General features: G+C 40.3%; 1 long non-coding RNA gene across 2 annotated transcripts; it reads right to left on the bottom strand.

Annotated features, from left to right (window-relative positions):
* Positions 1-1,524: 1,524 nt before the first annotated feature.
* LOC123137480 (uncharacterized) lies at positions 1,525-6,288 on the bottom strand. 2 transcript variants are annotated; one of them, XR_006468315.1, is made up of 3 exons: positions 5,567-6,288; positions 3,408-5,481; positions 1,525-3,075 (listed from the first exon to the last, which is right to left on the bottom strand). It is a non-coding gene; the product is annotated as an uncharacterized lncRNA (long non-coding RNA). The 2 variants fall into 2 exon arrangements; XR_006468314.1 differs by having other exon boundaries at positions 3,408-3,509; positions 3,941-6,288.
* Between the last annotated feature and the right edge of the window lie 9,180 nt (positions 6,289-15,468).

Genomic DNA, 15,468 nt, shown 5'->3' on the forward strand with positions numbered 1-15,468 from the left:
TATGCGCGATGGGAGCCTGCGTCCGTGTTCTGCGACATGTGATGAGCGGCCATGCAAATACGATCCACACTACCCTGCAATTCCCATTGGGATATGGTGTTTTGATGTGGGACATGGCGCATAATTTTTGATTCACGGCGGTGACATTCAGAGGAAGCCGTGGCTCACTAGCCTGTTCGGGTCGCTGAGGATCGATGTTTGAACTTGCATATGTAGAGCATATAGAATGTCCATCAGTCCATGTGCAGTGATCTAAGCTATTTCACGGCTGTAACAAACTGAATCAATCATTGCGTACGTGGTCGCTTGTGATTTTTGAAGAAACGGAACTAGTCAAACTTTAGCTTTCATTAGAAGTGAACATCACCGCTAAGTGAGAATAGATACAATTTTCTGCAAATTTGGTCAGACTGCAAATTTGGACAGAGGAAGGCTGGGCTAAGAAGGCTGACCATGTTTTTTTTGAAACAAGAAGGCTGACCATGTTGCTTTTTTTATTATAGTTTTTCTGGCAGCATGCGCCTTTTTTAATTAGTGAAGCTCAACTCGTTCCGTGCATGTTATTTATCCTTTTTCTGTTTTCTTCAAATATAATTTGGCACATATTGTTCTAAATAGTAAAAATGTGTATAATTTGTTTCCCTAAATTTCAACTTTTTGTGTGGTTGTGGCCATGGGGTAGGTGTGTGTGAGAGAGGGGGGGGGGTTGGGGCCAACATTTTTTTTAAACAATAATGTTTTTCGTCAAGGTACATTTTTTAACACCACTTTTTCTGAACCTTCGAACTATTCCACCTAAAGAATTTGGACTTTTCTATAGTCTGACACTGAACTGATAGACGCCCACCCCTTGATACGACACGGTAGTCTCTGAATGTTTTTGGTTTTACCTTTAAATTTGTTTTACCATTCAAAGTGTCTGTGTTATCGTCTCCGAATTTGCATGGCTTATATCGTTGAATTGACCGAATTTTTATGTTGAACTTTCTTTAAATTCATTATGATTAAATTCTAGTTTTGAATGCAGTAAGAATGCATCATTTTTGTTTTTGTTTTTTAGGAATTCTCAAACGTTTTCGGAATTGAGCAAAAATCTTTTTCAAAGGTTTCAGATTGAATCTTTTTTTATTTTGAACTTACTGGACTTTTGCATTAAAATCTTTTCAAAACACCGGACCGATCATTTTTTTAATTCAAACTTTTGTGTTTCTATTTTCTGGAACCGATTTTTCTTGTTTTTAATTTGAACAGATCATTGTTTTTAATTCAAAATGTTTTTTAATTCGAACTGGCCATTGTTTTTAATTTGAACTGATTATTCTCTTTAATTCAAAACAAAATTTAATCCAGACTAATTATTCTCTCTAATTTAAACTAATCATTCATTTTTTAATTCAAACTAATCATGGCTTTAATTCAAACTCTCTATTTCTGTTATTTCGAATTGACCATTGTTTTTAATTCGTACTGATCAATGTTTTTAATTCAAACCAGTTTGTTCATTCCTGCACGCACATCAAACTGTCATGTATACCTTTTTTGATGAAGTAGCAATCATATCGTCATAGACAGAAAATTTTCCACATATAATACTTGTACGAGAATGACATATACACCACACTGACCGCACATTTTCATACATGAATGACATAAAACGCTCCCTACTATTCAGATTGATGTGGAATTTGATGCACCATAGTGTACATGACGCAGCCTCCCTACTATTCAGATTGGGTAGATCTTCAGTTCCGTAACACCACCGACGCAGCACACGGAGGCAGACACATGGTCACCTGGAAGGCAGAGCACGAGTAGCCGTGCAAGGTGGAGCTCGGGAGGCCGCCGCGCCCGGCGGACTGTTGGACGGCGCGCCGTGGGGGGCGGTGTGGTGGTGCGTCGCGGGTGCCGGCAAGTGCGGCTGCATGTGGCTTCTAAGGTCTGACCTACCTGCAATAATTAACAATGTATTATTCCTGCACTCATGTATCCACAGTCATATTCTCACGAATTACTGGAGTTCGGCTGCTCCCTTACATAGTAAGACTGCTACCATTACTTCAGATTACATGTTGTATACATGTACCCTACACTAACATAGAAGAGATTAAACATTGTCACTTTGATGTAATATTTTTGGTTCTCTGTACTGACATCAAGAAAGAGCACACAAAGATATGATCCAGAACACATTTTTCGATACCAACAGATAAAGACATGAGTTTTCATGAATAAAATGTTTACTGTCGCCATGGGCAACTAATATTTTCGCGACAATATGATGGATGAGCAGCAATATAAGGCAAGACATTTGAAGGATTGCCCACGTTAAAATAAGAAATTGTATTGAACTTAAAATATGATTTGCACTGAACTAAAACTAGAATTTGAACTGAACTAAAATAGATCTTTGTTTAGGCATTTAAGCAAACACCTGACGGTGAATAAAAGTGACTATGACATTTAGAAATAGACACAATGGTACATAAAAAATTCATGCAAGAATGATAACTACGACTATGACATTTTAGCAACAAACAAATGACTAGGGTAGCAAATGTTCGAACTGAAACACTTGAACTTGCAGCACATGTGGATTGCACACACTAGAACATTGTGTTTTGTGCACCCGCTCGAACTGAAACAATTACTTGCAGCACATATGAATGTGGACATGGAGGCAGGGGATCCTATGGGTGGCAACAAAACCTCAGCGTCACCACACAATTCAGAGATAAGGCAGCATCATGAACTAATAGAGCTAGAGAGGTTTCAGAGGAGCAGCAACATCATGCAAGAGAGAGAAAGCAGAGGAGAGCAGCAACCGTGCACATGTTGAAGGAGTACAGGAAGCCCGTGAGCCACACTGGCAGCCGGGGGCGGAGGCCTACTAGGGGCACTGGCAACATGCACATGTTGGACCTTTTACATTCTTCTTTCATATTTGAACCATTGAGTTTTTGCACAGTCAACTTATACATTGCTAAATAAACAAGAACTTGTTGCAGTTTACTTTTCAAACTTGCCTAGAATTAATACTTGAAATCCAGTCCCCAATTCAAGTATCATGCCGAGAATCTGTAAACAGAAAAAATGCAGAGTTTAGAAACAAAAAGGTCAAAACAAAAGTTGAAACAGTAGGCAAACTCTGAAGTAAATAGCATCAGTGATCTAACAGAAGCACCATGTTGAACTGATATTTTTTTGTCAATGAACTTTTGTAATATACGTAGTAGAACACATTTGTTTTTAAGGCATTTTCAGTACCTTTTCTTCAGCTAGCTACTACATTGAGCATGCAACGTGAACTTGTGATAAGCAAGCACAAGATCATGTAGACAAGAAACGAAGTTGTTGTGACTTTTTCATGTACAGGCATACAAGAAATCATAAAAAGCACGGCGGTCTACCTATGATACGATGTCGTTGGTTCATTGTCCTTGCCATCAGTGGCAATGCTCCTGAACTTGGCTTAGACTGGTAGTAGAACTTACCGGCCCTCCACACTTGCACTGAAGACATTTAAACGAACACAAAATGAACCTCCTAGCATTTATTCTATGAACTTTTCTCAAGGTACACATGTTTCCCTATATTTGCAAGTTGATTTTCTTCTTTATTTTCTTAGATAACTTACACATATATATCTTATATACAAAATTATATAAACGACACCACACATGTGTACTGGTTTATTTGAACATCCCATAAGTATAAAATCCGTATAATTAGAATAAAAGTGCTTTTTAGGAGTACTTAGGGAGTGAATACAAGCTTATTTAGAACATGCTATCAAGAATTCAGCGAGGGGAATGGATGTTCTTCAAGAGATTCAGGGGAGAGAGCGAGGGGAAACCTTGACGGCAGCAATATGAGGTTATTCGACTAATATGACAGTGGGCTTGACCTCATCAGATCATAGGAAGCAGGCCAACAAACTTACCACGACCATGTCGGCATAGGCGATCAGACATTGGCAGGGAGATGTAGGCCTTAGCTGCTTGAGACGTCTGGACCTGCAAAAAATGGTGAATGGATTGCTAACCTAGGCACATGAACGCATTGGTTTACCAGTTAATACATCCATCTCATTATTCAGTTTTACCACATAATTCAAACAAACCAGAAGTGAAGCTTAGTTGCGAGCACTTGAATACAAGGAAGTCCAACTCTGATGCAATCATAAGGTCAACTAGAGCTTCAGAAAAATGTAATCGTCCAAGAGTTCTAGTACTGAGCATGTATAACACTGAATTTGTTTCTTCAAACTTACCAGTTTTCAGGGTCAGAACTTATTTCTGCATTTTGCCTGTCCTAATGAGGGCTTGCAGATGTCAGCTTGGAAAACATACCCTTCTTTTAGCATTCCCTTCATTGTTTATGGAAGAACGCCAAGAGTGATTGAATGCCAAGCCACATCATAACAGCTGGAGAAGTATTCGAGTGACAGAATGAATAAGTACAGAGATCAAGACAGAGATCAACTTTTGTAGTTATAACCAAACTAGTGAGCGTAAAATAAATCCTTGCTCATGATGTTTTTTTCAAACCCTCCCGAAGCTCATTTTGGATCATTTTTTCCTGAACTCCCAGATTCTAGAACTACCGGGTGTTCTGGTTTTTTATGAACTTTTTTGTTATATCTTATTCAGAACTTAAACCAATATATACAATACGCACATGTACTACACAAGAATGTGCATCTGCACTGTCCATAACAACGAGTTAACCAAAAGAAAACTAATTTATGAAGGAAGCAGTTCTTGAACATTGGTTTAAGCTTTATTTGTTGAGATTTTCAAACTTCTACAGTGGTTATACCTACAGTTGTGGGACACACTTTCTATTCAGTTGAGAGCGTCCAATATTTTTGCAGAATATGCTACATGAAAAGGGGAAGGGGGAAGGCCAGACTTCATCGTTGCGTCGTTGAACGACCTCGGGTGTCGGCAGCGAACGTACTGTGGTGCCGGCGGTGAACGGCCTGAGCGCTACGATGGCGCGAGGGTGGCCAGGGACATAGCAGGGAGGGTAGGACGGTGGTGAGGTTGTGCGAGGTGGGGAGGCGGCAGTGCGGGATGGAGGGATGCCGCCGGAGTTGAGGAGTAGGAATTGTTCAACAATACTATTGATCTAATTTGCATGTGCACAGTACCATCAACGTTGAACTTGTTGAGTTCTGGTTTTTGAACCTTTCCAGTAGTAATTTGTATATGTACATGTACTTTTTTTTGCACCTCAACCATTGACATGCAAAAATTATTTTATTTACAGAAGTGTTGTATATAAGCATCACAAATCATATGAATCTTTTCTGCCAAATGGATCATACAAGATATTAACCAAAAATCACACACAATAAGAAATCACAAGTACCTAAGTTAGTAATTCAACATAAAGGGCTGAACTTGTGAACAAACTGTCATTCATCTTTTTTGCTCACTTCTTTGTCCCTGCCTCAGGCGAAACCTGATTTTACATTAGCTACAAACAAACATGAACACATCAAAACTAGTAGGCGAGTGCAAAGAGACATTTTAGCAAACACATGGCGTGCACTCAGAAAAACCTTATGTAATGAAGAACAAAGAGGAGGGACGATGGGCAGGGACGTGTGCACCAACTGAGGCAGGGGACGCATACGGGAGCCCAAACAGCCGGAAGGTGGCTTGACACAGTCGGCCTGGGAGCTGTGACGGTGAACGGCCTAGGACGGCCGGGTTGGACTGCTGGTCGCAGCGGCGGAGAACCCTACGCCCAGGCCACACCGGGATGAGAGGCAACCAGAAGGACGTGGAGGGGCGTGTCCACGGTGGAGAGATTGAACGGCCTGTGGTTGGAGCGTTGAACTGCCTGTACATGGTGGTAGAGTGGTAGCAGCGCATGAATATGGTGCGGGGCGATAGCCGCGGTGCCGGTTATGTTGCGGGACGATGGCAGGATCTGGGAAGGAAGCGGCGTCCGGCGGGGCGGGGAAAGGAGGCGGTGACCGTCGGCGCGGGGGAGGGAGGCGGCCTCCGGCACACGGGGGAGTGAGGTGGCCGGCGCGGAGGAAGGAGGAGGGTGGCGCGCGGTGGAGGGAGGCGGTCAGCGTGAGGGAAGGATGGGGCGGCGCGCGGGGCAGGGAGGTGGCCGGCGCGGGGAAGAAGAGGGGTGGCGCACAGTGGAGGGATGCCGCCGGCGCGGTGGAAGGAGGCGGCGATGGTGGTCACAGTGGAGGGCCGTGGGTGCGGGAGGTAATGGAAGGGTTGGCACTGGGTGCCTATTTTGTTTTTCTTGAGTGGTACCGGTTCGGACTGTTGGGCTCAATTTGCAAATTTGCCGATCGCTTCTTATATAGGGCCGAGGGGTAACAAAATAATATTCTGTTACTAGTAAGAGAATAGTCCTGTCCTATATATATATATATATACATATATACATATATACATATATATATATATATATATCCACTTGGATGTAGGTTTTCATAAAATTATTATTGTTGACATTACCCTTGAGGTAAAAGTTTGGGAGGCAAAACTATAAGCCCCTATCTTTCTCTGTGTCCGCTTGAAACTTTGAAACCATAAATATCACATGAGTGTTAGCAATTGTTAAAGATTAAATGATAGTTGACTATGTGGAGTTTGCTGAACCAAAGCTCTTACATAGACCCTTCCCGAAAATGAGATGAATTGCAATTGTTTGATGACTAAGAGCATGGTTTGTTAGTTTTCAAGAAAGTTTATGATCTTTACTTTAACATGTGAATAGCTTGTTACTTGATCATTAGAAGTTTTATGAGTTGAGCTACTGTTATGATATATAATGATGCTAGAAAAGGTGATTGAAACTATCATTGATCAAACTTAAGCACTTGCTAGCATTCACACTTCATAAACTATTTCTTTTATCATTTACCTACTCGAGGACGAGAAGGAATTAAGATTGGGGATGCTGATACGTCTCCAACGTATCTATAATGTATGAAGTATTCATGCCATGTTTACAATAGTTTTATATTATTTTGGTATGATTTGATTAAAACTAACCCGGACTGACGCTGTTTTCAGCACAACTACCGTGATGTTGTTTTTGTGCAGAAATAAAAGTTCTCGGAATGCGCTGAAAATCAACAGAGCTTTTTTCTAGAAAATATAAAAAATACCGGAATGAAGAGTTACCGGAGGGGAGACCGTGGGTCCCACAAGGGTGGAGGGTGCGCCCCTGTGCCTCATGGACTTCCGGTGGGGCCCCCTGACTTGTTCTCGACGCCAACCTCTCCAATAAATTCCCAAACCTCCAGAAAATAACCTAGATCGGAAGTTTCGCTGCCGCAAGCCTCAGTAGCCACGAGAAATCAATCTAGGCCCTCTCTGGCACCCTGCCGGAGGGGGCCATCATCACCGGAGGCCATGGAGGAGGATCCCGGAGGGGCCATCATCGCCATGAAGGCCAAGGACCAGAGGGGGAACCTCTCCCCATCCAGGGGGTTGGCCATGGAGGAGGAAGCGCAAGGGGGAGAACCTCTACTCCTCTCTCTCGGTGGCGCCGGAGTGCCATTGGGAGGGGAATCATCACCGCGGTGATCGTCTTCATCAACATCACCATCATCATCACCATCCTCATCTCTTTTACGCGGTCCAATCTCCCGCACCCCGCTGTAATCCCTACTTGAACATGGTGCTTTATGACACATATTATGATCCAATGATGTATTGCCATCCTATGATGTTTTGAGTAGATTTCCTTTGTCTTTGGGTTGATTGATGATCTAGATTGGTATGAGTTGTATGTTTTATTTTGGTGTTGTCCTATTGTGCCCTTCGTGTCGCGCAAGCGCGAGGGATTCCAGCTATAGGGTGTTGCAAGACGGTCATGATTCGCTTATAGTGGGTTGCTTGACTGACAGAAGCATAAACCCGAGTAAGGGGGTTGTTGCATATGGGATAAAGGGGACTTGATATGTTAATGCTTTGGTTGGGTTTTACCTTAATGATCTTTAGAAGTTGCGGATGCTTGCTAGAGTTCCAATCATAAGTGCATATGATCCAAGAAGAGAAAGTATGTTAGCTTATGCCTCTTTGTCATATGAAATTGCAATGGTGATTACCGGTCTTGTTAACAATTGCCTAGGATAATTCCGCACACCGACCCATCATTATTTCACACTCGCTATTATAATATTTAGTAATATATTCTAACTTTATGATAACAACCCCTACTTTTATATTTTAGCTCTCCGATATCATGCAAAGTTATCCTCTCCATACCCACAACATAGTTTTATTTCTCGTTTCTAGTTGGAAGCAAACGTTTAGTGTACGTAGGTCGTATCAATGGCAGATAGGACTTGATAGAATAATGATCTTACCTTTAGCTCCTTGTGGGTTCGACACTCCATACTTATCATCCACCTTTGGGAATCGCTACGGTGATTCCCTGCACTTGGGGATTATCAGTCCCTACTATCATCCTCTCCACATACAGTCATCTTCTTATTCCTCTTGGTTGTTGACGTCGTTGACTACGCCAGACGATGGCGCACCATGCATGGCGAGCGAACCAAGGCAGAGCACTACGGCGAGGCCTCGGAAGGAACAAACATGAGCCGTGGAAGATGCCAGTCTAGTCGCAGGCGGAGGGGAGTATGAGCGTTGACTGGTTTAGGTGCGGGTGCGTGTTGGGGTTGACGTCGCCGGAGAATAACAGGACGTGTGGGGGAACAGAGGGATGGACTGGCCAACATTTGAGTAGGGCGGCGGAGGCGCAGCCAGCCGTGGGAGGCGGGAGCAGGCTGAACCGATGGGGTGGTTTGATTTGGGTGTCTAGAGGAAGAAGACAAGATATAGAAGATACACGACAGATGTTGAATGTAAATCCAATGGCTGGTAGGCAGAATCGTTTGTTGACTAGTAAGTCAACATCACCTTGGATAGGTGATACGTTTCCAACGTATCTATAATTTATGAAGTATTCATGCCATGTTTACAAAAAATTTATATTGTTTTGGTATGATTTTATTAGAACTAACCCGGTCTAACGCTATTTTCAGCAGAACTACCATGGTGTCATTTTTTGTGGAGAAATAGAAGTTCAGAATGGGCTGAAAATTTACAGTGATTTTTATGGACCAAAAGAGACCCCCGAAGCACAAGAGTTGGGCCAAAATAGTCCAAAGGCAACCACAAGGATGGAGGGCGACCCCACCTAGGGCGCGCCCCCTGGCTTGCCGCTGCCTCATGGACCCCCTTGACGTGAGACCGATGCCCAAAATTCCTATAAATCCCCAAACTCCGAAAAGAAACATAGATCGAGAGTTCCGTGCCGCAAGCCTCTGAGTCCATGAAAAACTAATTTAAGCCTGTTCTGGCACCCTACTGGAGGGGGGGGGGGATCATCACCGGAGCCATCTTCATCATCCCGATGGCCACCATGATGAGGAGGGAGTAGTCGACCTTCGGGGCTGAGGGTATGTACCAGTAGCTATGTGTTTGATCTCTCTTGTGTTCTTGATTTGGCACGATCTTGATGTACCGCGAGCTTTGTTATTATAGTTGGATCTTATGGTGTTCTTCCCTCTCTACCTTGTGATGAATTGAATCTTTTCCTTTGAGGTTTTGTTATGTTGGATTGAATCTTTGGATGTGAGAGCACTTGATGTATGCCTTGCGATGGTATATCCATGGTGACAATGGGATGTTCTATTAATCCACTTGATGTATGTTTTGGTTATCAACTTGCAGATTCCCGTGGTGACATTGGGGTAATCTATGCATAGGGGTTGGTACGCGTTTTCATATTCCTTTCTCTGATAGAAATCTTTGGATACTCTTGAAGTTCTTTTGTGTTGGATTGAATATTATGAATCTGATATTGTGTGATGCATATTGTATAATTGGCCCACGGATACTTGTGGTGACATCGGAGTATCTAGGTGACATTAGGTTTGATTGGTGTGTGTCATGTGGTGTTATTTTAGTATGAACTCTAGGGTTGTTTGTGACACTTATAGGAATGGCCCAATAGATTGATCAGAAAGAATAGCTTTGAGGTGGTTTCATACCCTATAAGAAATTTCATCTTATGTTCTCCGCGATAGGAACTTTTTAGTGATTCTTTGTTGCACGTTGAGGGATTGTTATCTGATCCAATTATGTTATCATTGCTGAGGGAACTTGCACTAGTGAAAGTATGAACCGTAGGCCTTGTTTCCAAGCATTGCAATACTATTTTCACTCACTTCTATCACTTGTTACCTCGCTGTTTTCATTTATTCAGATTATAAAAATATATTTCTACCATCCATATTACACTTGTATCACCATCTCTTCGTCGAACTAGTGCACCTATACAATTTACCATTGTATTGGGTATGTTGGGGACACAAGAGACTCTCCGTTATTTGGTTGCAGGGTTGCTTGAGAAAGACCATCTTCATCCTATGCCTCCCACGGATTGATAAACCTTAGGTCATCCACTTGAGGGAAATTTGCTACTGTCCTACAAAACTCAGCGCTTGGAGGCTCAACACGAGTCTATAAGAAGAAGGTTGCGTAGTAGACATCAAGCTCTTTTCTGGCATCGTTGCCGGGGAGGTGAGTGCTTGAACATATATCTTTAGATCTTGCAATTGAATCTTTAGTTTCTTGTTTTATCACTAGTTTAGTCTATAAAAGAAAACTACAAAAAATATGGAATTGAGGTTGCCTCATATGCTTCATCTTTATCATGTCTTTCGTGAAAATAAGGATTCCGATAATTGTGCTCAAGTGTTAGAGGAAGAAGTCAATAAAATGTTTGGCATAAAATCTTTGAATGATGATCATGATTGCAATGTTGTTAGTATGAATTCTTTGAATATCCATGATGCTAATGATATGCAAAACCATAAGCTTGGGTATGCTATGTTTCATGAAGATGATATTTTTAGTCCCCCAAGTTTTGATGAGAAAATTTATTATGATGATAGCATGCCTCCTATTTATGATGATTATATTGATGAAAGTGGGTTTGGAAGAGTGTCAACTTTATGTAGTAGTGATCCCACTATTTTGGAGGGTGTTGAATCTTATTGTAATAATTATGAAAGTCGATTTGGAGAGGTCATGACTTTATTTAGTGATGAATCCACTGTTTTGGAAGAGGTTACAATTCACTATGATAGAAAAGTTGCTATATATGATGATTATTGTGATGACATGTATGCAGTAAAGAGTAATGATATCCATGAAACTTGTCATCATGATTTTAATGTTCAATTTGATTATGTCAATCAAGTATCTCATGATAGTTATTTTGTTGAGTTTTCTCCCACTACTATTCATGAGAAGAAATTTGCTTATGTGGAGAGTAACAAAATTTTCTATGTTTGTGGATCATGAAAAGAATGCTTTATGTGATAGCTACATTGTTGAATTTATTCATGATGCTACTGAAAATTATTATGAGGGAGGAACATATGCTTGTAGGCATTACAATAACTAGATAACTCCCTGCGTGTTGCTGCGGAAAATATTGCCTACAATTAATCCTTTACTCGACTGACTAACTCTCCTAAAAGGATCATGAAAAGAATGAATAAATGATTTTTCTTGGTCAACAATACTTTAAAATGATAGTACATTACTTATACCAATGAAAGTATCACAACTGACAACCAGTCAGATTAGAGGATTATATGGTAGTTTACACGCGGAAACCAAATGGTTTATGACTTCAATACATGCCCACCATATCCGCTTCTTCTCTAAGGAAGAAAACCCTTCTATCTATAACTGAAACATCACCACCTATCTACATCCCCAAGTTTTAACCATGCCAATGTCCATGAGAACTCCCCTGTGCATTTACTTTGATCCATCGCTCCACATGACGAAAATAAAATGTTGGATATGAAACACAAAAATAACTGAAGGGAAACTTCAGAATCAAGAAAAAAGTTAAATGTAAACATCAAGGGCCTTCTATTATTCAGAGAAGATGGATTCATCTTGCATTACTACTAATTAATATAAGAAGATGTGTTGAACAACTAAGAAAAATTTGGATGGCATATCATCAAATTAAACTTCTGCACTTTTGCAATTCATTGGACATTTTCAGCAATACACAATAGTAATATGTGCAATTGTGGTCCTGAAAAAGGAATGGAATAACATGAGTATCATCGACTGGATGATATCATTGCTTTCTTCAATAGTTGACTGACATGGTTGATAAAATCAAGGGTTTTGCACGAACACAATGATTTGGATCCATAGCATTTTGGCACACCTCGATTGATATATATTTTGGGATCTGGGGAGTTATGAAGTATTGTTTCTGCAGACTGCACTATAGATGTCAGGGAACACCTCGACACACCAGTGCTCTTATCTTGAGTTCCTAATCAAGCCGCCAACTACTGCTACTGCTAGCAGCCGTGTGCTATATCGCCATTCATTGGATGGCGAGAGTACTGCAGTAGAGAAATAGTTACATGTATTAGGAATTGATTTGACAGATAATTAGATGTGTGTGTGTGTGTGGCATGGTGCCCATCTGAGTTGGGCCCTCCGTTCTCATACTTTTGCCAAAACGAAAGAAGGAACTGCCACATTGTACCTCTTATTTATTAGATACTACATGTCAATCTCACCATGGATGTCAAACTGCAATAAATTTATTGAGGAAAACGAAATTCAGATCGTCCGTTCGCGAACTATATCAGCTGCAAGATTCCTCCCGTCATCCCGATCTGTCGAAAAATTCAGAAAGTCAGTTAGACTCAACATAAAAACCTAACTAATTGAACTTATCTCCTGATAAGTGATCAGAGCAGGGAGTGCCATTGTGTACTTGCTTGTGTGTAGTGGCGGTGCGGCTAATCTGATACCACGCAATCGAGGAGAGGAAGAGAACGACTCGACGACACCGGCAAGCGAAGAGGAGAGTCAGTGAAGTTAGCAAAGCGACGATGGGATGAGAGGGGACAGATGGGAGATGTATATGAAGGAAAGGCAAGACAATGCGCCGCGAAGGGTTAACTACAGCAGTTACCACGTGCATGCGTTTCTTGCAAACACATGATTTCAAGCATTACGTAGTTCTCTTATTTATTTATTAGTACATTTCTCTATCTCAAATGGCGCACGTACAAGGGGAAGACCAAGGAAAAGTGATCTCCTGCCTATAAAATGAACGGTGCTTCCTGTCCCGCTGGAGTATTTCTGATAATTATTCCACAAAATAAATGATGACGTGGATGCATGGAAGTACTATGCATGCTAAGAATTAATGATGTGGAACACTGCTGAGGTGGATAGCTTGCATGTTAAGAGGAATAGGATAGTGGGGATGAACTATTTAGGTGTTATAGATATCAAGTTTCCTCTCTATGTGTTGAAAATCTTGAAGTTATGTTTGTTTTGCCTTCCTATGCTAGTTGATTCTTGTTCCCATAAATTGTTTGCTCACAAAATCCCTATGCATAGGAAGTGGGTTAGACTTAAATGTGCTAGTAATATGCTTCATGATGCTCCCATTATGTTTCAATTCTTATGTTTTATGTGAGCATCATTGAAATCATCATGCCTAGCTAGGGGTGTTAAACAATAGCGCTTGTTGGGAGGCAACCCAATTTTATTTTTTGTTTCTACTTTTTTGTTCATGTTTTCCAGTAAATTTATCATCTAGCCTCTGGTTAGATGTGTTTTCATGTTTTAATTTAGCGTTTGTGCCAAGTAAGACCTTTGGGATAGTTTGGAAGATTGTTGATTTGATCTTGCTGAAAAGCAGAAACTTTTGCGCCCAGTAAAACAATTGTCAAAAATCACAGAAGCGTGCTTTTGGTCTGAATTTTTTACAAAAAATTGAGATACAAATTTCCCAGGTTTTCCTAAGTTTTTAGAATTTTTGGAGTTGCAAAAGTATACGAAGTTCCCTGATTACTACAAATTGTTCTGTTTTAAAACAAATTCTATTTTTCATGTGTTACTTGCTTATTTTGATGAATCTATGAGTAGTATCGAAGGGTATATACCATGGAGAAGTTGGAATACATTAGATATAACACCAATATGTATTTAGAATGAGTTCACAACAGTACCTAAGTGGTGATTTATTTTCTTATACTAATGGAGGTCATAAGATTTTCTGTTGAGTTTTGTGTTGTGAAGTTTTCAAGTTTTGGGTGAAGTTTCAATGGACTAAGAAATAAGGAGTGCCAAGAGCCTAAGCTTGGGGATTCCCAAGGCACCCAAAGGTAATATTCAAGGAATACCCAAGCAACTAAGCTTGGGTATGCCCCGGATGGCATTCCCTCTTTTGTCTTCAATCCATCGGTAAAATTACTGGAGGCTATATTTGTATTCACCACATGATATGAGTTTTGCTTGGAGCGTCATTTTCCTTTATTAGGATTTACTGGCTGTTCTTTAGAAGAAGGTTTTGTATCTTTTAGTTCAATAAAAATGTCAAGTATAGCCTTTACCATGCTTATTTTGCAAGTCTATATGTTGCTGTTTTGAGGAAAGTTTTCTATCATTGTCTGAATTCTTCTGGAAAGTCGGAATGTGATAAAATCTTGAAATTTTTACACAATAAGTAACAACAAATTTTCTACAATGTGGTAGTTTTTCAAAAAAATTGGAGTTAGGGAAGTATGATTTTCTAAAGTATAGAATGATAAGGTTTTGCATGGATTTATATTAACTTATCTCACGAGTTCTTGTTGAGTTTTGTGTGGATGAAGCTTTTGAGATTTAGGGAAAACGTGATATGAGGGGAATTAAGGATACACAAAATCTCAAGCTTGGGGATGCCCAAGGCATCCCAAGTTAATATTTCAAGAAGTCTCAAGCATCTAAGCTTGGGGATGCCCCGGTTGGCATCCCACCTTTCTTCTTCAACAATTATAACTGAGCCTAAGTTTTTGCTTCTTCACATGATATGTGTTATCCTTGCAATGTCATTTTATTTTGTTTTGCTTTCTTTTTGAATAAAATACATTAGATCTGAAATTTTTAAATGAGAGAGAGTCTTCACATAGCTACATAATTATTCAACTACTCATTGATCTTCACTTATATCTTTTTGGAGTAGTTTGTCATTTACTCTTGTGCTTTACTTATATCCTATGAGTAAATGGTTTAATGAATTGCATATCATAAATCTGAAATTATATATGTTTCATATGCTTATCCCATGGGGAGTAATGACTTCACATATAAGAAGTATAGTTGGTAAATTTATTGAAAGTTAGCAAACACAGTATTGGTCATATTAACAATTCATGAAACAATATTGAAGGAAGAGAGATTTCACATATAAATATACTATCTTGGACATCTTCTATGATTGTGAGCCCCATTAATTATTTTCAAACTTGAGCAAATCAGTTGAAGTTGGACAAGGAAGAAAACATAATGAGTTATGTTTGGGTATATTTGTATAGAAGTTATATTGTTATGGATCATCCAACATGTGGTGCTTGCTTAGGATCTTTTG

This window comes from Triticum aestivum, chromosome 6B, assembly GCF_018294505.1.
Source record: "Triticum aestivum cultivar Chinese Spring chromosome 6B, IWGSC CS RefSeq v2.1, whole genome shotgun sequence".
Lineage (NCBI taxonomy): Eukaryota > Viridiplantae > Streptophyta > Magnoliopsida > Poales > Poaceae > Triticum > Triticum aestivum.